The sequence below is a fragment of the Lonchura striata genome, chromosome 12 (genome assembly GCF_050655825.1).
Source record: "Lonchura striata isolate lonStrDom1 chromosome 12, ASM5065582v1, whole genome shotgun sequence".
NCBI classification, from domain to species: domain Eukaryota; kingdom Metazoa; phylum Chordata; class Aves; order Passeriformes; family Estrildidae; genus Lonchura; species Lonchura striata.
The window spans coordinates 15,672,624-15,699,115 of record NC_140714.1 but is presented as its reverse complement, the minus strand read 5'-3'; the positions used below and the strand labels follow the sequence as shown (position 1 = coordinate 15,699,115).

General features: G+C 40.8%; 1 long non-coding RNA gene across 1 annotated transcript in view; it reads left to right on the top strand.

Moving 5' to 3' along the window:
* Nucleotides 1-317: 317 nt before the first annotated feature.
* The window catches only part of LOC110472603 (uncharacterized), a 141,847-nt gene continuing 115,672 nt past the window's right edge, over nt 318-26,492 (top strand). The window contains exons 1-2 of the long non-coding RNA XR_014958185.1: nt 318-3,102; nt 5,992-6,075. This is a non-coding gene — a long non-coding RNA (uncharacterized LOC110472603). The remainder of the gene's footprint in view (nt 3,103-5,991; nt 6,076-26,492) is intronic.

The window sequence follows — 26,492 nt, the reverse complement described above, 5'->3', positions numbered from 1 at the left end:
ACCTTGGGGATATGGGAAGAATTTATTGATATATTTCACTTTATTTCAGGTTTCAGCAGGCAATATTGTTCTTTATTCAAGGCCAGAATGAGCCTTAAGCTAGAAAGAGTCACAGACAGAAGTTTGAAATGAAGACAAGAGAATGGCTAAAAGAGGCAAAGCTTGGGCATAGGCACAGTAGTATTATAGGGCATTGCTAGAAAGGAGTCTAGTCTTATGTTTAAGTTTATGTGGCTGCAGAGTTTGTCACCAGCCATTTCTGCTGTGTGGTATGTCTGCACGAGATAATTGAAGAGAGGTGGCCTTACAAGAGAGATGTGAGTTGCCTCTTGAAGGCCAACAGCAGTGAAGAACAGTTTCAGATAAGGAAAGCAATTAATTTGACATCTCTGATCATGACCTTATTTTCTTCTTTAGCATGCAGTGTTCAAAAAAAGGGGAAGGTTTGCTAGAAGTGCTTGAGGGGGGCTGTTTATAGGCTTCTCAAGTTTGCAGCCACACATCTTTTTTAAATCCATCACTGAGATGACATTCTGTAAAGTGCAGCTTCCCCTGAACAGCAACATTTTTAACCCATCTTTTCTAAAAAAATATACCTACCCAAGCAGATCTTTTGGATAGCTAATGCCACGTTTTTTCAGGAGTCTGGGGAGCAAAGGCTGGAATAAACCCTGAGTGGATGAATACTGTGCTGTGCAGCCTTTGGAACTCCAGACAAAGTTTTTCTGTACAGTGTAAAGTATTAGCAAGAATTCTGTAAAATTTCCAGTCTGGAGGTCTTCAAAAGTTTACCGTTGCTCTCCAGTACATTATTTAGGCAAAAGAATACCTTGCTCTTTAAACTTTCAAATAATGTCCTTCACAGAAAGCGAGAGATGTAATAATGAAGTCAATTATTTGTAATACAAGACAGACTTAACTGATTTCATGGTGTTCATAAACACCATGTCCTAAGTATCTCACACAAGCTTAAAAATTTGGTCTTGACAGAAAATCTGGTTTGCAACAACTAAGCTAGTTCATGCTCTGTAGGAACAGGTGTGGGTTTAGGGCCGAGGTTCAAACACATGGTTATCTACTTTTTCTTTAGGACAGCTTTCCATGGCCCAAAGATCCAAAGAACCTGCTTATAATGCATTCAGTCAAAGTAGTTTTGTCTTAATTAAAAATCCCACATGTTTTGTAGGTACAGGTTTTGATTGTATGTGTGTTGGTTTTGGTTTGGGTTTTTTTTTCTTTCAGTTACACAAAACTTAGAGGCTACTTCTATAAGAACTAATCTATAACAAGTGACTTGTTTTTGTTTAAAATAAAAACTCTTAATGCTGTTAATGATGGCTTAAAGGCTTGTACACAGCTGCTTCTGGACCTAGACTCCAATGACAAAAGAAAATCCCCATCTCTTCCTTGTTTGTTGTTCTTTGGCTTCTTTTCCTCTTGTGTGGGATGGGCAGACGGGTTCCAGTAGAAATGAAGGGGTGACTTTGCTCATGGTCAGTCTGGGCCAGATTTGGGCTGACAAGCCCTGGGCTGCAGAGCTGCTGAGCACCCCAGTGAGCCAGGCAGCCCTCAGGGTGCTGGCCAGAACTGCTGATGCTCTCTGATTTCCTGCCATTTGCTATTTCACTACACAATCATTGACATATTTGAGATTTTTTTTTAATAATTGGATTAACACTTTCAGATAAACTGTAAGCCTGGGGGTGCCTAATTCATTGTTGAGAGGTTGTTAAATGGTTTATGATGATTGTGGGTTTGCTCTTAAGTTAGTTGCTTATGTCAAGATAGTTTAGGATTATTTTGCAAAAGTTATGCCTTGACATTAATATGCTAAACACATAGAGGATTTTTTAATATCAGCAGTAGAAATGTTAATGGCATGTCAATATTGGTTGCTATTAAAAGGACTGTCTATATTAAATGAAGCACTAGGCTTTCTGGTTGGCAATGGTAATGAAGAATCCTAGACTATTCTGAGTTGGAAGGGACCCTCAAGGATCATCAAAGTCCAGTTCCTGACCCTGCTCAGGACAGCCCCAGGAATCCCAGCGTGTCCCTGAGAGTGCTGTCCAAACTGTTCTTGAGCTCTGTCAGGCTGGTGCTGCAACCACTGCCCTGGGGAGCCTGTTCCAGTGCCCAACCACCCTCTGGGTGAAAAACTTCTTTCTTATACCCAACCTAAACCTCTGTGACAAAACCCAAAGCTATTAGTGCAGCAGCTGAATGTTTGTAATGTCTGAGTGGCTCCTCTGCTGTTGCTGTTGATGACTTTGCAGCGCACTGCAGTCGTGGATCACAGCTCTGATTAAAGCTTTGGGTCACTCTGCTGCTTTAAACATGGCCAGGAACTGATCAGCTGAGGGAGCCTGGAGGTCACAGGTGGCACTGAGAGACCTGCTGGGAGAGGAAGGGACAGTCCCAGGGGTCCCTGATGCCAGAAAAGGGAGCTCCACCTGCCAGTGTGTGAGCTGGCAGAACAGATTGGATGTGTGGAGTGGGTTAGGTTGTGTGAGGGGCACTGCCTGCCCGGAGCAGGAAGGAGCACGAATTTACTAGGAATGCATCTGAGGTCCTGCCTGTGCCTGTGCCGTTTGAGATTGATTCATTTTTTAGAAGCGAGAGGCCAACAAATGCAAAATTCAGTCTTGTCAAAAGTTATTTCTGTTTGGTGAAATGAGCAGCTACATCAGTTGCCCTGAATAATCTAAGAGATCAGGCTCCCATGTGTAGGCACAGAGTTTGTGGTGATTGGGAGTGGGGCTGGGCTCATCCCCAGTGTCACAGCTGTGAGCAGCAGGTGAGCAGCACTGGCAGCAATGAGCCAGGGAGTGCCCAGGTGCTCTGAGCAACCACCAAAGGGAACAGGGGGCACACAGGGACACTGCAGGAACATGAGGGGATAAAAGGCTGGGCTGAAGAACAAGAAGGGCAGATGCTTGCAGCCTTCTGAGGTGATGAGATGTTACTCTGCATGGGCAGAAGCCTGAAGCCTTCTCAAGTGGTTTGATGTTACTGTCTTTGGGGTGAAGCTTTCTGATGGGGATACTCTGTGTATGGTGGTCACCTCAGCTGTGACATGTTCTGCAACACATGATAAATAAGGTGGGTTCTGACTTCAGCTGACATTGAACTTTATTTCCCATTTGGCTTGGGCAAAATCATGCTGATAAAAGTATCCTCTAAAGTTCTTTCAACTTTGAATGAACTCGTTGATGCTGGGGTAGCAATAGACTTGAACTGATAGATGTAATAAATGTTATTGCCTGTAGAAAATGTATCTTTTTCCTGGGATGCTGTTGCATGGTGGTAACTCATTTGATTTTTCAGCCCTGGTCTTCATCATTTGTGACTGTTCACCAGATTCAATGGCTTGTTCTTTATAGGGAGTTTTGATTGGCAGTTTATACGCCAGTGTAATTTAAGAACTCACTAAAAGTGCTTTTTACACAAATAATATTCTATAAAAGAGGCACATTTCTTCAGGGTAATTCCTCAGATTCTTAATGAGCCACGTAGATCCTGTATTAGATCATGGCTCCTTGTAAAGGGTTTATAACTATGCTCAGATGCTTTGTTTGGTGTGTAATCAGCTTTAATAAGGGCTGTGTAACCATTCAGGGATGACAAGAAATCCTATGGAAGGAACTAGAAGGGACTATAGAAACTTAATTAGAGTATATAAACATTTTTCTAAATACCTATAAACACATAAAAATCTGAATTGCTTTACAACTCTCTCCAGTCCTAGCTGAGACAGTGGAAGATTCTGTTTCACCTGAGGGTTTTTCCCATCAGCAGCTCTGCAGAACTCTGAGCTGCTGCCTCGTGTGTGGCTGAGGACTTGTGCCTCTGTGGCCATCACTCACTCTGTGTCTCTGGGCAGGGGATGCCAGGGATCAATCAAGCACACAGACACCCCTGTGGCAGCCCTGCTGTCCTCAATTGACATGGGTGTGTGTAAGGGGTGTTTGGAATAGGATTCAGTCTCAGATCACTCACAGAAAATGTTCTTGAAATAACTTTTAAATTTAAACTTTTAAAATTTAAAGTTTTTAAAAAATACTGGGTTGTTGTTTCTTTTCTACTCTACGGTGATTTTTATATTTCAGTGTGATGTCGTTATATTCTCTATGGTTTTGTATTAATTCCTTAAGGCTATGCCCTCAACATACACAATGTAAACAGGAATGTGTCCAGCTGAGGTTTTCTGAAGTTTTGTATTGAGAAATTAATAACTTCAAGTGCTTATAGCTTTGCCAATTTAGTAACTTAGGTGCAGGGTGAATGCTAATATTTTCTGTGCCTAGTGTGTTGTTTTGCTTTTTTTTTTTTTTAATCTATTATAGATTTGGAGATTATAGAAAATGAAAAAAAAATCTAAAGTGGTTAAAACTTCTGAGAATGATAAATGGCAAGAAAACATTTTTCCTCTCCTTTAAAGCTTCCTTGATGTTTAAGCTGACCTGCTAAGGTATGTTTCTAATCTGAAGTGGGGACATGAAATCTGCACAGGAGGAATTTTGTTATCTGCAGACTTGTGTTTTTGTAAATTTATAAATCCAACCACAGGTGACCAAAATGTAAACCTCCAGTTTCACAGACAGACCAGTGCCAGGGTGGGATGGTGACTGCTCTCCAAGTGATTCCTTCCATCTGCAGCTCTGCTGGGCAGGCTCTGGAAGTGCTGGATGGGATCCATACTGAGGATTTCTGCACCAGCTCGTGCTGCCTTCAGTGCCTGGGACAGTGGGTGGTGACTGAAAGGAAACCTTGCAAACTGCTCAGGGAATTAGAGAAATTAAAGGCTGTTCTGAAAAGCTGGATTTTATCCCTTCTGGTACCACAGAATTCCTGACTGTCTCTGGACAAGGCACAAAGCAGGGGCTTTGCAGGTGGCTGTTTTGCCTGCCTGTGCCTTGCAGGACTGCTGAGTGCTGGCTGTGACTTAAAGCATGAAAGAGAGTGAAAATCCAGATGACAAACTGAAATGCCAAGTCCACTGACAGAGTCTCGCTCCTGGTCAGGATGTGCCCTGGTCTGCCAGAGCAGGTGTCAGTGCTGTCTGGTTCAGTTTTCGTGTGTGTGAAATATCAGTCTTGCTTATACAATGTTGTAAAAGGGAATGAACTCTCTAGTGATGAAAGTCTGTAGGAAAACTGTCTTTTTTATTCTCTGTAAGGTGGAAAGTACACTCTGTGTGTGCCTGTGCAAGACAAGCACCAAGTGCTAATGCTGTCTGTGCAGTGTTTTGAAGCACTTGCTTGTTTAAATGTTTAATTCTGTGTTTCATTTTCTGATTACTTTTGGTTTTTAATTTTATTATTTTGATGTAGCCTGTGAATACATGGTAGAGAAAAGCCCTACCTGTCCAAGGAGCTAGGTATGAGCTGATATCAGGGGTTTAGGGCACAGTGCTTGCTCAGTGAAGAGAAGCTTCTACTGGCTTGCTCCCTGGCAAAGAGGAGAATAAAGTGTGACCCAGAGGCAGCTTTGCAGCTGCCTTCCAAGGAAGAACCAGAGCTGGAATGTTCCTCTCAGGACTGGTACAAGGGACAGCACCCACAAGCCCGGTCTTGGGAGGGGCAGATTGTGCTTGAGGCAAGAATCTTCATATGGACACTGGCACCCTGAGCAGGTTACCCAAAGGACTCTCCAGTCTCAAATCTCTTTTATAAGGGCTATTCTTTTATAAGGGTAATTATTTTATAGGGGTTATTCTTTCCTGCCTTGTGATGGGAACTGAGGGTACTGGCAATTAACCTCTTTCAGAAGCAGCTCTTTAATGCCCAGTTCTCAGGGATGCTTCTACTTCCCAAACAAGGATTAGGAAAGAAAATGAGTCAAGAGTTTACAGACATGGGTATGATAACTGGGGGAGGAGGGGAGTACTGGAATTTGTAATAAATTATGAATGCAGCAGGTTTAACTTCTGTGAGTGTGAGGTTTTATTAACAGCCCTTTCACTCTCCTTGCCTTCCTTCTATTTTCCAGGAACAAGAACATGCTGTGTCTTCTCTGTGGCCCTTTTTTCACTAAAGGGCCTTCCTGGTTCCAAGGCAGAAATGTCATCAAGAGGTAGGTACAAGTGAAGAGATTATTCCTCACTGTTTCATTTGCTGACAAATGTAGAACAGAACACAGTTCTGTTCACAGTTACCAAGGACAGAAAAACTGAATTGCCTGTAGGCATTCACTTCATTGTGAATTTATGGTGTGACTGTAATATTTGCATTAATCCCATCAGCACAAAGCATGCATAAATGCATTCAGAATTATTTTGTCTTGCTTGTACGTTTTACATTGAGATCCATATGCAGAATTGTATTTTCACAGCAAGTTTTTACACATAATATTAAATTTTTCTCCTTTTCTCCCATCAATATGTTGCATATTTTTAAGTCTAGCTGGGCTCAGTGCCAGCAAGGAGATACAAGGATCTATGGCAACTGCCACATTTGCACTTTTCATTTACAAATCAGCAACTAAACTCTCATTAAATATTCTTAACCAGCCTGTTCAACATATGTTTGCTTGGGTATTAGTACTTATAAGTTGAAACAAATAAGATCAGTAGCTAAATTTGCTTCCTAATAGCCAAAGATATTTGAGAAAGAATAGGTTTTGGAATGTAGAATAGGCAATACCTTCTTTCTGCTTCATTCTTCTAAAAATGAGACATTCAGCTCTGCTAAGCAAAGTAAAAAGGTGGAAATTTGAACTCCCTCTCCACATCTTACTTCTGTGGGGAGAAAATAGGAGGAGTTTTCAAATGAGGCCAGTAAACATCCACTAGCTAATGTGGCCTACAAATTAGGTTTGGTTTTGAGATATATTTTCTTCTATTTCATTCATGTTTCTGCCTTTTAGACAGTCATTAAATACAATTTCCTTTTAATACTTTGAGTCCTGCTTGTGGAGAAGCATTTTCATCTTTGACTTCTAGGAGTGCTGACACTAATTGCAGGAACAACCACTTAACAAAAGAAAGTGCAAAATCATGGATGTTAGATCATGTTATACCCTTAAAAAGGTTATTGCCTCTGCTTAAATAGCTATTTCATGCACTTGCAAAGATTGTTAATGATGAGCTTTTAGTTAATATCATTTTTTTTATCAAAATCACAGTGCAAGTCATGTTGTGATGGTTTCAGGTTTGTGCTACTTCATATGAAAGTCAACAGCAGTTCATCCAGAATGGATCAGAGACCTCTCTGGAGGGTCAGAGCTGTTTTTCCATGGACCCTTGGGAGCTCCCACCACCCCACCTGTCTGGGTACTGGGGTTGTCCTTGTGGCCTCTCTCTGGTTGCAATGCTGAGCTCACTTTGTCTTTGCCTTTGCTTCCAAATATCTAAAACAGGATTCATATTTGTGTATTTTAACAATATTCCACACAGATTTATTTTCTGCTAGTAAAAACCCGTATTTCTGTAAGTGGAGGTTGTCAGCAAGTAACAGCTTGGGCTTTTTGTGGAGTTCATGATTTTTACTTGCATCTTTATCCCACTAAGGAAGGTTAAAGTATGACAAAGCCTCTTCATATTTCTGAGGAAAATCCTTCAGGGAAAGAGCCCTTACTTTTTGTCATGTAACGCAGGACCCTGAGATGCCTTTCATTTTTTCAGTACTCTTGCCTCACCCCATATCTTGCTTTTGACTTTCTGAGATAAGAAAACCTTTTTCCCTGGAGAGTCCTGGACACATTACTTTCTTAATTGAAAGCCAGAAGAATCAGTTGGGAAGCCTCTGTTAGTAACAGATCCTACAGTGGGGAAATAGCTCTTTGTGTTAACTGCGTGACAGTTGGGAAGCATAACTGAAAATATAACATCCAACAGCCTCTGACACCTAAAATGAAGGAGCAGCTAAATCCCTCCTTTTAAGGAACAAAACCCAGGTGTTCTTGTTAAGTGTGGATCTTAAGGCATTGCCATGCAAGCGTGCAGAACCCAGTGAGAGGCATTTGGCCTCTAGTAAGAGACTTCCCCAAATCACTGGGATTTAGAAAATCATTTTGATGCTTTTAGTTTTGCTCAAGGCACAGACTGAATTGCAGCAAAGAGAAAATGCTATGGAAGCAGGTTTTTCTGTCTGCTGCTCTGCCCCAGGTCTGCCTGGCACGTTCAGTGTGTGCCCTGCATGCTGGGTGCACAAAACTGCACCAGCAGCTGAGCAGGAGCAAAGCACCATGCAGGAAAATGCTATTGGAACTCAAAATGTCTCTCAGACATTTTTAGAGGTTCCAGGCCTTGGTCAGAAGCATTTTAGACTCTGTCAGGCAGCTGCAAACAGCTGTGATTTTGAGTTTGAGCCATGGAATGAGTTACCAACTATGAAGGTGAAACAAGCAGTCACAAAGGGTTAGATAGTATGGTAAAAGTAGTTACAAAGTAGAGGGGAAAAGCTTCTAGTGTTGTACAGGGGGGTTTTACCACCTGTACAGGGGGATTTTCACTTTGTACATGGGGGTCAGAAGTTCTAAGATGGAGGAAAGTGGGCTGATCCTGTTCTTCCTCCTTCTTCTTCCTTGCCTCCATGTTCTTGGTGATGTTGGCACTTATGGATTGGTTTAGAGTAGAAAAGCACCTTGTAACATAGGTAGTAGGTATTGGGGGAAAACTGTAAACATATAACATGAAATATATCATATAAAAGATAGCAGACAGAGAGGATGTCAAGGTGTGTGTGTGCCTCTGCCCAGGCCGCTGACCAAACCACAGCAGCCAGAGAAGAAAATCTTTTAGATAACTCACAATAAACTGCCTTGAGACCAAACAACAAGAAGCTGAGGAGTTTTTCTTTGGAAGCATAGGTTGGAGGAGAGGCTTTACCACCACATGGGACCCCTGACCAAGCCCAGGGCTCTCACAAATGCTGAAAACATGTGTGAGACCTCTGTACCTGCAGGAGGGGTTGGTTTGTTTTATCAGCACATTGGTGGCAGGAGGAAAGGAGAAAGCAGCAAACAAAGCTCCAGAGCAGCACTGCAGGCATTAACTGCCCTTCTCTGTGCTGAAATGGATTACTTGCATTTTTTTCAGGTAAAAAGTTGATTTCAAAGTTTATTTTCCTTCTGTAGGCAAGATATAACAGATTATCACCAAATAAACTGAAATAGGTGAAGAATTAATTCTTATTTTTAGAATGGAGAAGTTTGCTTGTTTAATGATGATGTTTTAAAAAAATCTTTTTGTCCATTACAACTCTGTGGGGCCAAAGGAAATTTTGTCAAGTACTACTTCATTGTTTTAAGAAAGCCTTGAAAGCCTTGGGAAAGTATCTCTTCAAGCTCTAGCTGCAGTACTTCAGTGACACTAAGCTGTTTTTCTCACCAAGAGTAACAGAGCAGAAGTGGCTTTTAGTCTGATGACAGTTTGCATATTTAGTTTCTGCATTTTTCAGTACTGGTTAAATCTTGTAAATAAATCTGTTATGCACTGCAAAAAAGGTTCAAGGCCAACATGTTTTGGAAGAAATAGCAACTTGGAGGGTTTTTTGTTTGGTTTTTTTTGTGTTTTTTTTTTTTTGTGTTTTTTTTTTTTTTGTTTTGGTTTTTTTTGTTGGTTTTTTTTTGTTTTTTCAGGAATCAGAATTTTCTTTATAAATGTATTTAAATATCAGTTGTTGACAAGCCCCAATACATGCTGGATGTTATTTATCTGAAAATCAGAATAACAAAATGCAGGAGTTGGCCTAAACCATTTCCATTATTTCCAGCTGGCATAAATATTCTGTGATCTTCATCTAAGATGATTTTATAGGTATTTATTACACAGTTTCAGACAACTTGCATAACTGGTATTACTGTGTTTTAGGCTGTGATTCTGAATTATCAAACATGTTGTTTGAGATATAAAAACTCATGCTGAGTGATTTATCTGAACTGCTTTTCTATATGCATTTGGGCTGGAAATCTTGAGGACTACACCTTAAAGAACCTTCAGGGTTTCTCTGTTTCTGACCAGGTCAGAAATATTTCTAAAAATGTTGTGTTTTGTGATTAGTGAAGGTTTAGGACAATGTGTTGCAAGCATAGTCGAGTACCTTGAGTACCTCCAAGTCACTCATTTCCATTTTGAGTATCTTTGCTTTTCCTGGCTTTTTACAACTATTTTTATCATAGTGAAAACTGTGCCTTTGTGATGGGAGGGAGGAGCAGCAAAGCAGAGCTGTTTTCTGGGTCTTCTGAAGAAGTCAAAGCACAGATTTCCAGCCATGTCTCACCATCATCCATAGTGAGGATAATTATTAGTTTGGGCACTGGTTGAGAACTAGGTGACCTCTCATGTTAGCTCAACATTAATTACAAAGTCAAGTATTTTAAAGGTTTTGCACTATTTCTATGCAGTTGATTTATTGATTTAAGAAGGTAAAAGAAAGGCAAGCAGTGATGAGTTAATCTGCACCTTCCTTGTTGCAGTAGGTTTGATAAACCTCTGCAGACTGTTACTGCCATTCCAGCTGAGCTGCACAGAGAACTCTGGGGAAGTACCAGCACCAGGCTTCTCTCTATGACACTAGAAAATCAGGCAGTTTGTCAGCTGCACTAGTATGTGCCTGCTAATGCTGCAGGAGAATTGTAGAAACATCCCAAATGGAAAGTTCTTAGGATTTCTGATGATATAATGGGTTTGGTTTGGCTTTGTGGCTGTCTTTTTTGTTTTGTAGACTGGCACACTTGCTGGGAGGAGTAATAGTGGAGCACACGTGTTTAAATCTTGACAAAAGCCCCACTGCCACCAAGGAGTGCAGTTTCATCTCCACTGCATTTCTCAGTATTGCAGTGACACTGCAGTGTTCATTGACAACACCAAATTGTGGAGGGCAAACCTCCCACAGGAGTTACAGGTGCAGAAACGCACCAGTAAATAATGGAGCTGTGGCAGCAGCTCTTGTGTGTGTGCAGCCCCTTTATAAACAATGGTTGTTACTTATGCAAATGGTTGTGTTCCATTCCTTACTCACTGTCTAGAACAAACTTTCCAGATCCATATGGTTACATGTTACAGCTGCTTACTCAGTGTTGGAAGAGATGAGGCAGCCAGTAGCTTTAAGGTGTACTTAAAGCAGTGCTAGAAGTCAGGAGGTTTGTATAGTTATGTGTTCTGTACATAAAATACCCAGCCTCACTCTCTGTTCTTAAAGTCTGATACCTTGTTCTCCAGCTCCTTTGAAAGTGATTCTGTGATCTAAATTTATTTATTTATCACCTTTGCCTCCATAGACTGCCTGAGGGCTGTGACATGTATTGGACTGTGCTGATTTAATTCTGCTCCTTGAGCCTTCCTTCTCCCTTCTTGTGAGTCACTGCCAGTCCCTGGGCATGCTGGTGGCTGACTCCGAGTTCATCTGGAGCCTCTCTGACCTCCCTGCTTGGACAAAGTGTGACTTGAGCCTTTTGTTTTAGTCTCTATAGTCTTCAACACAGCCCTGCTCCCAGAAAGGAATATTCTACAAAGGTTTTTGGGATGTATTCCATGAGCCATTCTACTTCACTGCATCCATGGACTCTCCTTCTCTTCTGTCATGGGGCATGGAAGCACTTCACTTTCATCAAATACTTACCAAACCCTAAGGAAAATACACTCAAGTTTAAGCTAACTGGGAGAAGCTGGCTCTTACATTAAAAATTGCCCACTTTCAGTGAGGTAGAAATGATCAAAGTGGGATTCAGCCACGAGAAACACACAAAGGGATTTACTTTATTTATGTATACATTAGATATAGAAAGCCAACACCTTTCTTTTCTATTTATATGAGGTAAAAAGAAAGGCTAAAGTAGTACTTGCATAAAAAATAGCCATTGGACAACAGCCTTACTGGGTAGAGGAGCTGCTCAACATTCTGTCAAGCATCTGAGATAAGAGAAGGCTGATAAAGCTGAATGATTAAAGATTTACTAGAAATCTGGGGAAGAAAAAACCCTCTTGCCTGATTTGCAGCTTGAGTGACACTGGCAGTATTCTGATCAGTGTTAACACTCTAGGTAAAGGGATGTATTTGGCCTACATTTGTTCCTATGAATAGACAGGAAAGGAAAGTTGGCATCCATTCTTTCAGTTTGCAATCCCATGTTTAGTAATAACTTGGATAAGTGAGAGAATATATTTTTTAACAACTTAGCTTCTGCTAGAACAGATTAATTCATTCAGTAGAACTAATTCTGTTCAGTGTGGAAGCTCAGGGCCCTGCAAAGAATTAAGGAATAAGCAAGTTGAATGTTTCTCCTTGAATGAAAACAGGGTAAGATAGTCTTTCTGACTAATCTAGGCTGAATATTGAACACAATGAAAAGTGTGTATGACCCCAAGAACTCCAGAGAGAATCACAGGAGTTTGACTTCTCTGTTCTCTGAAGGCCAAACTGGCTGTGAACCAACCTCAGAGCCAGGAAAAGCTGCAGAGGAGACTGCTCCTAAATGGTATTCTGAATTCTTTTTCAGGAAGTTGTGCTGTGGGTGCTTGAATCATTGTGGGGTTTTTATTTTGTTTGTAATGACATGTAAGAGGGATTCCAGCCAGTTGCAGCAGCATGGAATGTGCCTCCTTGCTGCCCATGGAGTTATGGGTGAATTTCATCCTTTCCCTGTTCTTGTTCTAACCTCAAAAATCTTACAAGTAGCTGGTGGAGCAGTGCATATTTTGGTATATCCTCTGGTTGATTTGGAGAATTAAAATCTTTCTGACAAAGCCCAAGAGAACACAGCACTCTCCTTTTGGCAGCCTCAAAGCTGGCAACACAGAAAGACAAATAGAGGTTTTCATATTTTATCTTAGTAATTACATGCTTCAGAGGCCGCAGGACCATATTTAATGGCTTTAAGTACACTATGGAAATAAGGAAGAGGAATGTGGTGTTGGAAGAATTCCTAAATTGAAAAAGCTTTAAGCCCACCTTTTAGCCATGTATCTGTAATCTTACATTACCGTGCTACAAGAAGAAAAAGCTTGTCCTAACTGATGTTTTTCAGCTTCTCGTGAAGTTATTCCTGCAGTTTTGAAATAATCCTTCTATTTATATACCAAAATCAAGTTTGTCTATTGTGTCAAAAGTAGTAAAATATGAAACTAAACTAGTAATGTGTATAATGGTAACTCACATCTGCCACTGTGAGTGAATGTTTCCTCATTCTCCAGTCCATCAAATATTTGGGGTAACAGATGTTTTCTGCTCTTGACAATTTCTTAGAAGTAAGAGCTTTGGCCACTTTAATAAAGGAAGATGTGAGATGATGTGTACAGGCTTATGCATGCAACAGAATTGTGTTTAGTAGGTAAAGAGATTTCAAAATTGTGTTTCTCAAATTACTGTGACAATATCTTACTGCAGATAAGGATGCTTAGCTTAGCAGATCTTCTGTGGTTTTGCTTAGCTGATTTCAGATGTATTGTTTAAAGAGCAGTCATGCAGAAGGAATTTTAACTGTACAGGTTTCTAAACAGACTGAATTCATTGCTTTTATGTGCATTGCAGATTTGACACTTTTTGTTACTAGAGTGTGTTTACTGCCATATGAAAGAAACAATTAACTCATTTTAGCCAAGAAGGGAGATAAGTAGCTGGCAATTTGTATGTTGAATACAGCAGTCTGTACCTGAGAAAAATGTGTAAGAAAATGATAGTATGTCTTGTGCTGGGATTAATCTCTTTTAACTCAGCCTCTCAGAATTAAAACCTGGAAGGCACAAGGTGCTGTTAGCATGAGATGTGATTATAATCTCTAATACTGAGCTGACTGATTTAGTAGCAGCTTGAGGTACTCTTTTTGCCCTGAAACCTGGATATAAGAGCTTCTTTTGTAATGAAACTAGAAGATGCTTGTATGTTTTGTGCTTCATTAACTGCTATAGCCTGTGGTAATTTTGGAAAATATCTCAAAATGGATTTCTAGTTTAGGTGAATTTCATTAAAGCTTATTCTTTGTGGTTTACTAATGGGGATATTTAGTTTTCTCTAATGATCAGCATCAGGGCTGTGTAGATTCATAACCTGGGATTTAGTCTAGAGTTGCTTATAGTAAGTCATTTACATAGTTAGGATAGTCACAATTTTATTCTGCTGTCAGTCATTTCCAGCAAGTAGCACAGTTTTTAATGTGGGCCTTGTTACCTTCTTGACAACTGTATGATCCTTTAAGGAAGGTCTGAAACCTTTTAAGCCCCTTGTAAGTGAATTTGCGAGGGAGGTGAGGGTTGTGTTGCTTTGCTGTTCTGTGGAAGATAAAGCAGCACAGGACATTCATGTAGATAAGCACATCACTCTGACAGCCCTGATGTGGCAAGGAATTAGCATCTCCCTGCAAGCTTGTTTGTATTTACTGGAATACTGGAAGCACCCGCCAAATGTTAGGAGTGCTAAAAATACAAGATTTGCCAAATTACAGTCTAACTGGAGTTTGGCTGCTTCCCACATTTCTCTGTCCTCCCTCACAACTGCAATTACAGCTCCCCCCTCTTTTGTTGGCATTCTCTTCACTCCTGTTCACCTCTTCTCACTTCATTAGTGGGCTGCTGTATTTTTTTCTTGCTGAGCTGCTGGCCTATGACTACATTCCCTTTGCTTTAACTTACTCCTAACCATTGCCATGGATACAAACTTAGTTGAATTAAATACTGACAACATGTTCACAAAGAATAATGACCCAGTGATGTATGAGACAAAGCATATTAGAAGTCAAAGTGATTGTCCTAATAGGTTTTATTGAATACTAAGCAGGGTATTGGAAGGTTTTTGCCTTTCTAATACATCTGCAGGGTTGTGTTGCCAGGCCCAAGTTTCTCTTACAAACTGCTGTGCTCAGCATTTTCATCTGACCTTGTCAAACTAAGTTTTGTTCTTAGTGTGTAACACAAACCTAAATTACACATGTGAAGACTACTTAGCATTTTTGAAAAGCCACCTTTTATCGCCGTACCTTAGAGGTATTAATTCATAATATATCTGATAAGAAAGTAGTTTTGGGATGAAAAAAGATGCTGAGCGTACAGGCCCTGTAATTAAGTGTTAACTTTCTTGGAAAATAATGTTAAAGCAAATTCAGCAAAAACAAAGCCATGTTTCTGACCTGTCTGGTGCATTGAGTGAAGTGTTTTGGCTTGGTTAGCTTAGGGTGGCAAGGGGTGAGTAGCTCTGGTGGCCAGCATTGCCTTTGTGCAGCTGCCTGCTCTAGAAGGCTGTCCTGTCCCACCCACCTTCCCAGAGCTGAGGCAGCTCCTGAGTGGGTGGAGGGAGCACATTCACCTTCTCACCTTGTGAGTTCTCTCAACTCTCACACTAATAGTGAGATGATGGCAGGATTATGGGTGATTAGCTGCAAATCCATGTGGGGCACAGTGTAAACTACAGCTGTGCACTCTGCTGCCTCAACCAAAACTGCCTGTGGTGGTTCTTCATTCTCACCAAACCTGCAACAATCCTGTCTGCCCTTGGAAAACTTCTTTGTCCCCGTAGGAAACTTGGCCGAGTTGTTTTTGGTTTCCTACCATGACGTGGTGCCTCCTTCGGTCGGCAGCTAGCTCAGTGCTAGGCACGCTTGCCAACAAAGGCCACCCCCTTTGGCCTCCACGGGCGAGGGGTGTGACCTGCGAGTCCTGCTGCACCAGACCTCTAGGGGACCCTGTGCGATGACAAAGACTCAGGAGTTGTCCTTTTAGGGGTACCACAGCGCCAATTTTATTGGTGGACCACGAGAACCACCTTAGCTCGAACAGGGTGTGCCCCAAAAGGCAGGGGGTTATAACAGTGGGTGGTAACACGGGGAGGGAACATAAGGAACCGATGGGGAACAACTGGGGAGTGATGAAGGGGATGACAATCGAGGGAGGTATCCAATGGAGAGAGGGGGAAGGAGGGGTCCCTGGGGACCAGCCTGTCACTCGAGGCCCTGGCTGGAAGGTTCTGGATGGAAGGGAGAGGCCTCAGGGTGACAGACAAGCCCCAGGGTGGAGTCAGGAGAATGACTCACAGAAAGTTCTATAACTGGGGTGGGGAAAGGGAAGACTGACAGGCGAAAGGGGAAGGAGGAGAAGGAGGTAAGGACCAAGTAACATAGAGACGGGGAGAGGGAGAAACCATAGAGTGGGGAAACTAAAAACACACCCCAACACTACCAAAAGCTGCCAGCCCTGTGCTGAGATGCGTTTCTCTCACTGTGCTCAGGATCTCACATCCTCTGTCCTCCCTGTCTGTGAAGTTTAGTGAGTCTTAGAGGGGCATAGCCTATGGTGAAATGACAAATCTGAGACACTGCACAGTCTGCCACACTCAAATCCCAGGGTGAATGAAGATCTTACCCACGTTGCCATGAAACCTGTCATGGTTTCTAAATGTCCAGAACTGCCAATGCAGCCTTGCTTATCCTTGACTGTATAGTTTGTAATTATGGCAAAGATTCTGCATTCAGAAATTATCACAGAGGATTAGAAAGAGCTGGTTGTGCTTCTACTCAGATTTACAGCTGTCCCCTCTCCCTGGTACTTCAGTTGCTCCACAGGCTGTGTCCTGTTACATCACCCTGGCTGAACCACAGGATTGTGTGTTTGGAACCTAATACAGTCCCTGATGGCATTTACTCTTTTAAGGCTTTCTAGCATCAGACCCCTGAGAACTGTGGATAAGATATAGAAATGGAGTGCAGAGATAATTTAAGGAAAAGAATATTAACTGTTCATACCAGATCTAGCTATTTACCAAAAATGCTGTTTCAAGACTGGCTTATTGTTTCCATCTTCATTGTGGTAATTTAGGGTATAACATCTAATTTCAATTAACTTTTTCTTCTCTCTCTCTCTCCACTAAACTTGCAAACACAGTTTTTCACAGTACAGGAGAATGAGGTTCTTTTTGTGGGGACCTCTTATGCGGCCTGTCCTTCTCCAAGGACATGTCTATAAAATGTTATCAAATAGGAATGTTATTTAAAAACTTTGTAACAAGTTGGGAAGTACCTGAATTAAAGTTATCAGTTACTCAGAATAAATCCAAGGTTCCCTGTTTCCCAAGATGAATCTCTAAGATATGCTGTGTTGTTTCACATCCAAAAATTTCCTTCCTTACCAATAAAGGCTGAAAATTATTCCCAGATTGTCTGAAAATGAAGGAGGAGACACGAGCAGACTCTGAGAGTTTGTAGGTAGTCAGGGAGTGGGGTGTGCCCTGTCATCCACCCAGAGCACTCTCAGCCCTGTGCTCCTGTGGTGCTTTGGGCGGGTAACACTGAGCCCTGCAGAGCTGACACCACTAAACTAGGAATTGGTTTATAGAAATTGAACTTGTACATTTCTGGAGTGCTATTTATTCTCACACTGATATTCCCTCAATGTTCTGTAGTGATTTTTAGTGCTGTGATAATCTCTTCAAGGGAGAAAAGCTCTTTCAACTTATGTGATTGACAAAGAGTGCATTTGACCTTGCTCATTCTGAGTGATGTGAGCGTTGGGTGCTGCACGGAGCCCCTGCTGCCCCCGAGCCACTGGGCAGCCTGGTTAAGAACACAAATAATGCATTCATCTTTCAGTCTCTGTGGGGATGATCAGTTGATTGCCTGGCTATGTAAACATTTGCATTTTGAGAATATTGAGTGCTCTTTATCAGTAACAAATCACATATTGACATCAACTAGAGATGTGTCAGTGTTGTCATCCAAGCAGACCGCCCACTGCTTTGGCTTTTACGATTTCTTTGTTAGCTATTTGCACTGTAGAAGACATTATAATGAGAATCTACTTTGAAGAGAAGGAATTTCCCTATTTGTGCAAATCTCTGGAGCCTTGATATACCCTTTATTAAATGTGGAGTTTTAAACATCTGTGTTTAAACTGATCAACTGGCATTACTCCTGGGGGAATAAAGCTATTTTCTTATTCCTGATTTTAACCTTTCATGAGCCAGTTGAACATACTGCTTGGAAATGGAACATGTGTGCCTTTCTCAACCCTTCTGTTCCAGACAGCCCAATTAAAGTGAAATGTGAGGGGTGATTGCTCCAGATGATGTACTGATCCAATATTAAACAGCTAAAAATATTGAGTAGCTTCATTATAGCAGGGTCCCATATGCTTCTTGCAGCTAATAAGGGATGGTTTAAATAACAAAATTCAGGAAATAATGAATTTGGTAAATGTTCTGAGGCACCCACTGTGAGGTTTCTCATGTCCCAAGTAAGGCTGTTGTGTGAGACAAGCCATGGCAGATCTTCACAGCCCCCATGCAAACCCCAGCAGAGACAAATGGACTGACTTCAAAACCACAGCAACAGAAAGAAAATTTGCCTTCCCCAAACAAAGGAACTATGTGTAAATTCTTTATTCTCTGACCCCAGAGGGTTTGGAGGAGCCACTTGGAGTTCTCCTGCTCCCCAAGGACTTGTCTGCAGTTTTGCTCTAAGCTGTGCTGTGGGTGCTGCTGCCATTCTGCCCTGGAAACACAACACAATGGCAGCAATAAGGGTGTTGTGTCAAGAGTCTTGGATTACCTGTGCACTGAGAAGCAAAATCTCCATCAATTTAAGTGTCTCTTCTGATGGCATTTATGTTGTAAGGAGAGATGAGGCTGTCTTACCCCGGACCTGTGAGCCAGCATGGAAAGGTTTCCTGCTGTGAGAAGGACTAATCAGTTAAGTCCAGTCTGTGAGATAAATCTCTCTTCTCTGAAGACTCCAGACTTACTTTTTCCATGGATGGTTGTCTCCTTTTAAAACTAGATTTATTTGTTTGTCGTTGCAGACTGCTGGAATTACAAAGCAAACACAGGCTCAGGTTATGACGTGTCTGGCATTTTCCATCTGTGGTACTGACCCCCTTCCTTGGCTACTCAAGTCATCATTCGCCCACTTCCCATCCACAGACATTTATGACAAATGAATAAATATAGGTCTTAAAAGCGAGCAGGAAATCTGATTTTTTGTATTTTCCCCATGGTCCCCAGTATCCAGCTCATGGAATAGTGTTGAAATCTTGGAGTTAAATTTTGTCCAATTGGTACAGAAGAAGGGAGTTGGAATGGGGTGTAACATAGCCATGAAAAGATGTAAGAAAACTTTATTTCAATTTAACTTATTCCTGACTTTGGGCCAAAAATTTCAAGTGTTTATTGTAAATATTGGATGTGGCCTTTAGAGCAATGTACTGCTAATTAGTTGTATTCCTTTTAAAACAAAGATATTTTTATTTACAAAGATCTATTTATTTAAACTTCATCCTCAGAAATGCTGAGCTCACATTGATGGCAGCAGCTCTGCTCAGCTGGACGTGACCTATTTGAAATTAATACTTGTAGTTGAGTACAAGCCTGAATTTAGTATCACTGCATCTCTCCAGATGTGTTTCCCAGAATGTGTTTATGAAACTATAGCCTAGGGCAGGGAGGATGCAGCTGCACCTCGAGCTGGAGAGACTCCTGTGAGTAACTCATGCAAAAGTTTTCTGTATTAACAGCTCTCCTAAAATGCACCCAAAGCAGGGTCTAACAGCAATTTCAGGTAATGTTTTTAGAGATGTTCAGCTGTGAAACAGCTGCAATTCCTAAGGTGTTTGCTGATTACTTATTGATGCTTTGTCCTGATGTATATAAACAGCTTCACTGCTCTTTGAAGCACGAAAAAGAAAAGAAACACAAGGCTCTCCAATTTGGCTCTATTAAGCAGTGGTTTTAAGGATGAATAAACACCAAAAAGGCATTTACAAGGACTTAAGGAGTGTTAAGTAGATTTACCAGCTTTATTAATTGCAAAGATGAAAGGGCAGTTAGATATGGGCCAGCTGATTCAGTCAGTGGAGTCAGAGATATGGGGAATAGGCAGTGAGAAGGAACACACCACTTTTTCCTTCCAAATGCCTTTTAATAGCTCCTCAGAGATGTGGCAGCAACCCAAGCATTACTTGAGCCACAGGAGCTATTTATACAAAGTTACACTTTTCGTAGTTTTCGGTTTTATGTGGTCTCTAGAAAAGCCAGAGATTATTGCTCCTGCATGCCTGGGGTTTCAGGGAGGTTGTGTGCTGTGTCCTGGGACAGCCCATGGCTTTTCCCCTTTGCCTGGTATGTGAAAACCTCTCTGTCCCAAAAGAAATGCAAGGCCCAAAGGTCAATGTGGATGAGATATGAAGGAAAGATCTTAGGAATGCTCTTTGTCCCTTGGCCAGGTTCATTTCCAGCTGCTGTTGTTTTCAAAAGTTGATGTGAAGTTTGAGTTTCTCTTGTGCCTGAATTCCAGCCATGGCATTCCTGCCTGGGAAGGAGGGGCAGTTGCTTCACTTGCACCACTTCACTGCCCATTGTCACACACAGTTTTATTCTGTGGTCCCTGTCTGCCCATCTTAGAAGTACAATATAAAAGTACAGTATATAATTTGCCTGTTCTCAAAATCCCTGCAGGTCTGAGAGACTCAGAATTGTGTCAGAGTTTTTTTTATTTTTTTCACTCAGACTTTCCTATTATCTGGGTAATTTATGGGTGAGACAAGCTTCCTGGGAGTAGTGTCTGCTACCACAGTAACGATACCCCAGGAAATAAGAGCAGCTCTCAGTTATTCTGCATATTCTTTTATGTTTCTACTGCTGGAGTCTGTTGAATGATTCTTACAGCTCAGATGCTGTTGGCTTTGCAGTGCAGGCCAGGAGCTGTAACCTTGATGTGGGAGAGCTATTAGCCTGCATCTTGCACTCTGGCCTCTTATCAGTTGATTCAATCTGCAACCTGTTATTTTTGATAGATGGAGCTGTTGAGAGTGAAGGCTGACCTTGGGATGTGTCCACCAAAGATGCCTTTTTGCAAGGTTTGTGCCTTAGCTGCAATTATCAAATTTGTGTAGCTGCCTCTCTGCTCTTCACTGCAGACTGAAGTACCTGCGCTAATGCTACAGGTGACAGTGAAATTTTCTGGAAAATTGATATAACAAGTAACCTCTCTGACCTAGAAAGCTCTAGGATTCTTTTTTTATTATCCAAGACTAGTGTAGAAACAATTTGACATGAAGGTGATGATTTCCATAACTTTCATATTCCAAGGAAAGAGAAGGAGGAGAGAAGCCTGAAGAACAGTTGAGAAACCAAAAGACAAATACAGGTAGGCAGTAAAACAGCATCTCTGCTGGCCAGTGATGAGCACAGTGGAAAGGACATTTTCCTTGCTGCACAATTGATTATGGTGCCTTCCTAACAGCAGTGAATTCCCTTACCCACTAGGTCAAGAAATGCCCCATTTGAGAAAAAAAATTAAATAAAATATCTTAACAGTGGAAATTTAGAGTCTGGATTGTAGCTCATAATATTTTTGACAGTGCTCAACAATCAATTCAGTGAGTTGTGTCTCAAGGGGCTTTTCTTTTGTTAATAAACTTAGGTTGCACTCCAGCTTCTACAGAGCTGAGGGATAATTTATACAGATAAGAAATGGCTTTTTCATTTTTAATGTGTATACCTTTGCTTCAGAGTCAGTTATTTCTCACATGGGAAGCAGCTCAAAACCAGCAAGGGCTACCACTGGTTTGGTATTATAGTCTGTGGTGGTGGCTGCATTACCTTCTGTCTGATAGGAATGGGACTTAAAAAAGGAAAAAAAACAATTTTTTTTTAACTTGATCTTTCTCTTTAAACATGTGAAAGAACACTTTGCTCTGGTGTTCATCCAAGACACAGCAGAACTTTGTGTGGAAAAATGAGAAAATATTGCAATAAAGGCACTTATGTTCAGCTGTGTGGCTCATATGACTCTACTGTTGTTTCTTTAATTTTTAAAATATTTGCAGTAACTCTTATTTTGTTACTTTAGGAAAGGTAAAAAGGAAGCATTGGGAGTTACTTAGGAGTTGTTACTGATATTTTTCTCCACTTGCAACTGGTGAGACTGTAATAAAGAATTGCTCTTGCTTGTTTTCCTATAAACCCTAATACAGAAGGGCAGGGGGAAAGATCTCTGGGTTGAGGGACCATAAACTCAGTTATGCTGGCTGGGTGGAAATGGCTTTCTGTTAAAAACAAACAAAAAAGGGTAACTGCCTAGGAAACTCTTAGTAAATGTTTGGTAAGTCTCCAACAGGAAGCAATGGAGTAGTTTATTGTTATAAACATGGCTGAGAAAGTTTCCTGTCTAGCCCTCATTTAATGCCTAAGGGTAAAAGCCTGTGTGTCCCTTAGAGTGGCATTTGATCTGCCAGACAGGTACACTGAAAGCCAAGGGAAAGGCTGCTAGAATCCCTGTTCTTCTCCCAAAAGGCAGATGTAGAAGTTTGCCTTCCTGAGATGGTGAAGAAATAATCAGTAGACATTCTCTCTGTACCTCTGGTCAATTAAATGTCTAAAATATTTCTCATATTTTATGTTTCAGATAAATCAATTTAGCAGCTTACTGCAGATGTTCTTGGCAAGTGAGACTGTAGGTCTCTTTTTAAAGCACAGAAGATGCTGTGGGCACAGGTGACTGAGGAGGTTCTGTGCCCGAATTTCTGTGTGCTCCTGAGCAAATGAAACTGGTGAGGAGCAAGTTCTTTCTTGCTTCTCATTTTCCTTTTTTTTTTTTTTTTTTCTCTAAGACTTTTTTTTTTGCTGCTCTTCAGCCAGATTCTGCAGCTCTGGCTGAACATTTTTAGCACCAGCAATGCTATTTAGCCCAGTTATACTGCAAGCAGGAATTAATCTCCCAAAAGCACTGCTAACTGATCTTCAGGCTGAAAGTTGCTCACATGTTTACAGAAAGCCAGAGAACTCCTTGTGGTGACTTTAGAACCAGAGGAGGAATCAGATTAATTCTCAATTTATTTGGTGCTAGTCATGTTGAACTAAGAGATCTATAATTTATTACTTGCACAGAAAGAAATTATATTCATCTGAAGTCAACGCAATTTCAGGAGCTTTCTGAGAAAACTTTTGTAGGTGAAAGTTATTGGCTTGCAGAGAACAAAACTCTGGCAGAAGCACCTACTCTTTCTTCCAGTAGAGCTGGGATTTCTGGTCACAACACCTCTGCATGTGATTTATGGCAGCATGAAGCCTGGTACATTAAGAACTGGGGTGTTTTTTTCCTATGTTGTTCATCTTGGCCACAAGAGATCCTTGAGTAAGAAGGCAAACATGGGCAGTAATGATGACCGAGTTTGCTGACTTGTACCACATCTACCAGTAAAACTTGTCCATGTATGTATTTAGGTCCACAGTAATTCATGTTTCATATTTGTTATATTTGCATTAAAAAGCCCCAAAATATCTTGCAGGAGCTATTTGTTTTGCAACACTTTTATGTTTTTATTTAATCAGAAATGCTGCAGTTGACAGTTATAAGAAGAAGAAATAAGTTGCAGGGAAAACCAGTTTCAGGATCAACATTATTGTAGCTAAACTTGTGCAATTTTCTTCCTTTTAACCTGGACTTGGCATTAAATTCTGTATGGTTTTAAAGAGTGGCTGCCTTTCAGAGCATGTCAGGTAAAGGATTTGAAGGTGAAAGGCAAGCTCTACTTTTTACATTAGTATTTGTATCGTTTTCCATAAGATGCCATTCAGTACTTTGGCTACTTTCTGTGCTCTTTTCATTCCACCGATACCACAGAACTCCAACAAGAAAAGAGAAATAATGAAAGGTTTAAAGTTTTGTGTGAAGGAGTATATGGAAAGATGTTTCATTTGTTAAAAGATTACAGTTCAGAGATTTGTCTAAAGCTGGGATGTTTGAACTGAATCATTATCTTTGTATTTAAAAAAATCAATTGAAGTGACCAACAATTTTCACATAGAAGAGCCTAACATGTAGAAACATTTTCCATCTCACTCGTATCCCCTGCCTTATAATTTTGTCTTGTGTTGTTGGCAGTCTCTGATGTGGATTATTTCTATTAAAAAACTGTTGCCTGGAAACTTAGAGCCCAATATAATTTTTTTCCCCAATTTCGGTTTGACAGTAAACTGGGGCTTGGAACAGTTTGTAATATGGCTTCATTATAGAAACCTAAAAATGTCATAGCTCATTTTCTGTCACTGTGGAAGAAATTTTTTGCCATTCCTTGGTATGTAATACCATAAGCATAGTTTGTAATTCTGCATTTTGAGGGAGGTTTCTCTCAGCTCACAAACAAGAGTTCAGCTATCCAGAAAATATACTTACACTCTTCTTTTTCCATGCTATTGTTTTGTAAGTAAAATCAGGTAGTAATTTAGTGTCTAATTTCTAAAAGCCATTAAAAGCTTTTTGGAAACTTGTGGAATTTTCACTGCTGTGAAACAAAGCTCCTGAAAGCCTCTAATGGTGATTTCCATTAGATAACAACTTCACTTCTTTTAGTAGTTGATGTGGTTAATGACTGGTGTTTCAGAGCGTGAATGAATTTGACTGATCACTGCAAGAATAAGCAGCTTGCCCAAATTAATATGTTTCAATCAGCATTTAACGCAGAGATGTGAGTGCCACGTTGCCCTTCACGCTCACTTCTCCTCTTTAATTTTTCTCACAACGCCTTATGTGGTGGGACAGGCATTATAAACAGCATTTGGGGTTAAATTATCATCTGCACTTCAATATAAGTGGGGATGTTAAGTGCAAGGGTGAACCTGAACAGAGTGGTGTGGTGCATAGGAATAAGGAGATGGCGTTAGCCAAATTTGTAATCTTTTTTTCTGTGACAGAACAGAGTGCCAGCGTTTCGTGTCTCTCTGGGGGGATTGACTGTGATCCCTTGTGCTGCCCTCAGAGGAATTAGGTGCTCACAGCCTGCTGAAGGGGGTCTGGAGATGGACATTGCTAGGACTGGGATGTAGACAGGCTTAACCTGGAGATGCAGGTACCCCTTTGCCTACAAGCAGGAGTTCTCTGTTGAGCATGAAAAGAAAACAAACCTACAAACCTCTGTACTTTCCTCATTTTATTTTTCAAGGTAATGATTTTCTCCCAAAAAAATATTTCAACTTAAGTAGTTTTTCTAAGAAACATCAAGCAATTGGAAGGATTGTATCTGAGTGAGGAATAAAACAGGTTTGAAACCAAGCACTGGAATTGGTTATGGGCTTTTTGTGCTCTGTACTTTTCCTCAATTCCTGGACTTCTGAGCATACCTTTTTATTTCCAGTGTACATAGGAGATTCTGTCCCAGCTGAAACCTGTAAAGGCTGAAGTTTTGAGGAATGATTCAGAGATTTTTGTAAGATAATGCAGTGTATATAATTAACAGTTTTCATGAGAGAACAATATCTCCTGATATGCCCTGCCCTATTTTCTTCTGGGTTTTTTCAGTGACATTGGTAATTTTTGTTAGTTCTGTACACTTAAGAATAGGAATTTGTTTTTGGTGGGTCTTTTCCCCCTCTAAAACTTTACACAGCATCAATAATTTGGTACATTACAAACCATTGTTCTTGTATTGTACAAAAAACCTGCAAGGTTAACAAAGCCAGTGGTATTAGATGGGACCCTTATTTGGAGTTTGCAAAAATTATTGAGTTTGGCTGTTTCTCCTACAAAAGGAAACTCAGCTTGGTGACTCACTTTCACATTAACTGCTTTATTTAGCTTTTAAGCCTCTTGTAACTTGAACCATTAACTCAAAGCAGTGCTGCAATTACTGTTAAGGTTTAATCAGGTCTCCTGATCTTGAGATATTCTGTTTGTAACTCTGCAGATCTCTCATTTTTAGGCAGTCTGGTAGAAATTAAGTGCACTAACATTTTGTGATTTCCCCTATCAGTATCACTCATCTTTGAAGCTTTTCTGCCAACCAGGTTAAAAGTCATTCCACCATGGTTACTCACAATTTCTAGCCTTAAAATTTAAATTATTTATGAAGTCTTGAAATATTTTATTTTACTTTATGCAAATTGTACTTTAGATATGTCTCTGTGGTCATGTTGCATCTTCTGGCTTGGTTTTTAAAGGTCTGAGTGAACATATGATACCTGTGAAAAAAGGCAATAGAAATACAAGAAAGCAAAACTGCATATTTGATAAAAGAAAGCCATTATTAACTATGATGGAGTGTTTAAAACTTTCTTCTTATCTGCTCTTACTGATCTCCACTTTTCCAGGCAGGAGTGAGGTACAGCAGCAGTTACTCAGGGTATTAGGTTTCCCATAATTTGGTTGCACTGCACTGATCCTGTTTGTTTGTACCACTTTAAATCTTGCCCCAGTCTCCCAAAAATGCAGTTACTCACACGAGGTCATAGGCTTCAAGGTAAAACAGCAGCACCAAAGTTACTGCAGCTTTCAAGGGCCTTTGCCAGGCTGTTCAACAACCTGCAGCAATGTCCAGGAGCAAATGAAGAGGAAAAGCAAGCACAGCATGGGGTGGGCTGTGTGCAGAAAGGAAGGGCTGCTCCCTCCCTGCCCAGCAGGGAAATCACCACCAGCTTGCCTTGTAATAGAGGGTTATCATTTTAATTAGTTTTTCACCTGTTTGAAGTAATGCAGTGTTCCTCCTGTATGTGAGGCACTGACAAAAGGGATCCTGCTTGTCAAGTGTTTCTTAAAGAATTGAAAACTCCAAACTCTGTGAAGCATGACCAGGAGTAAAT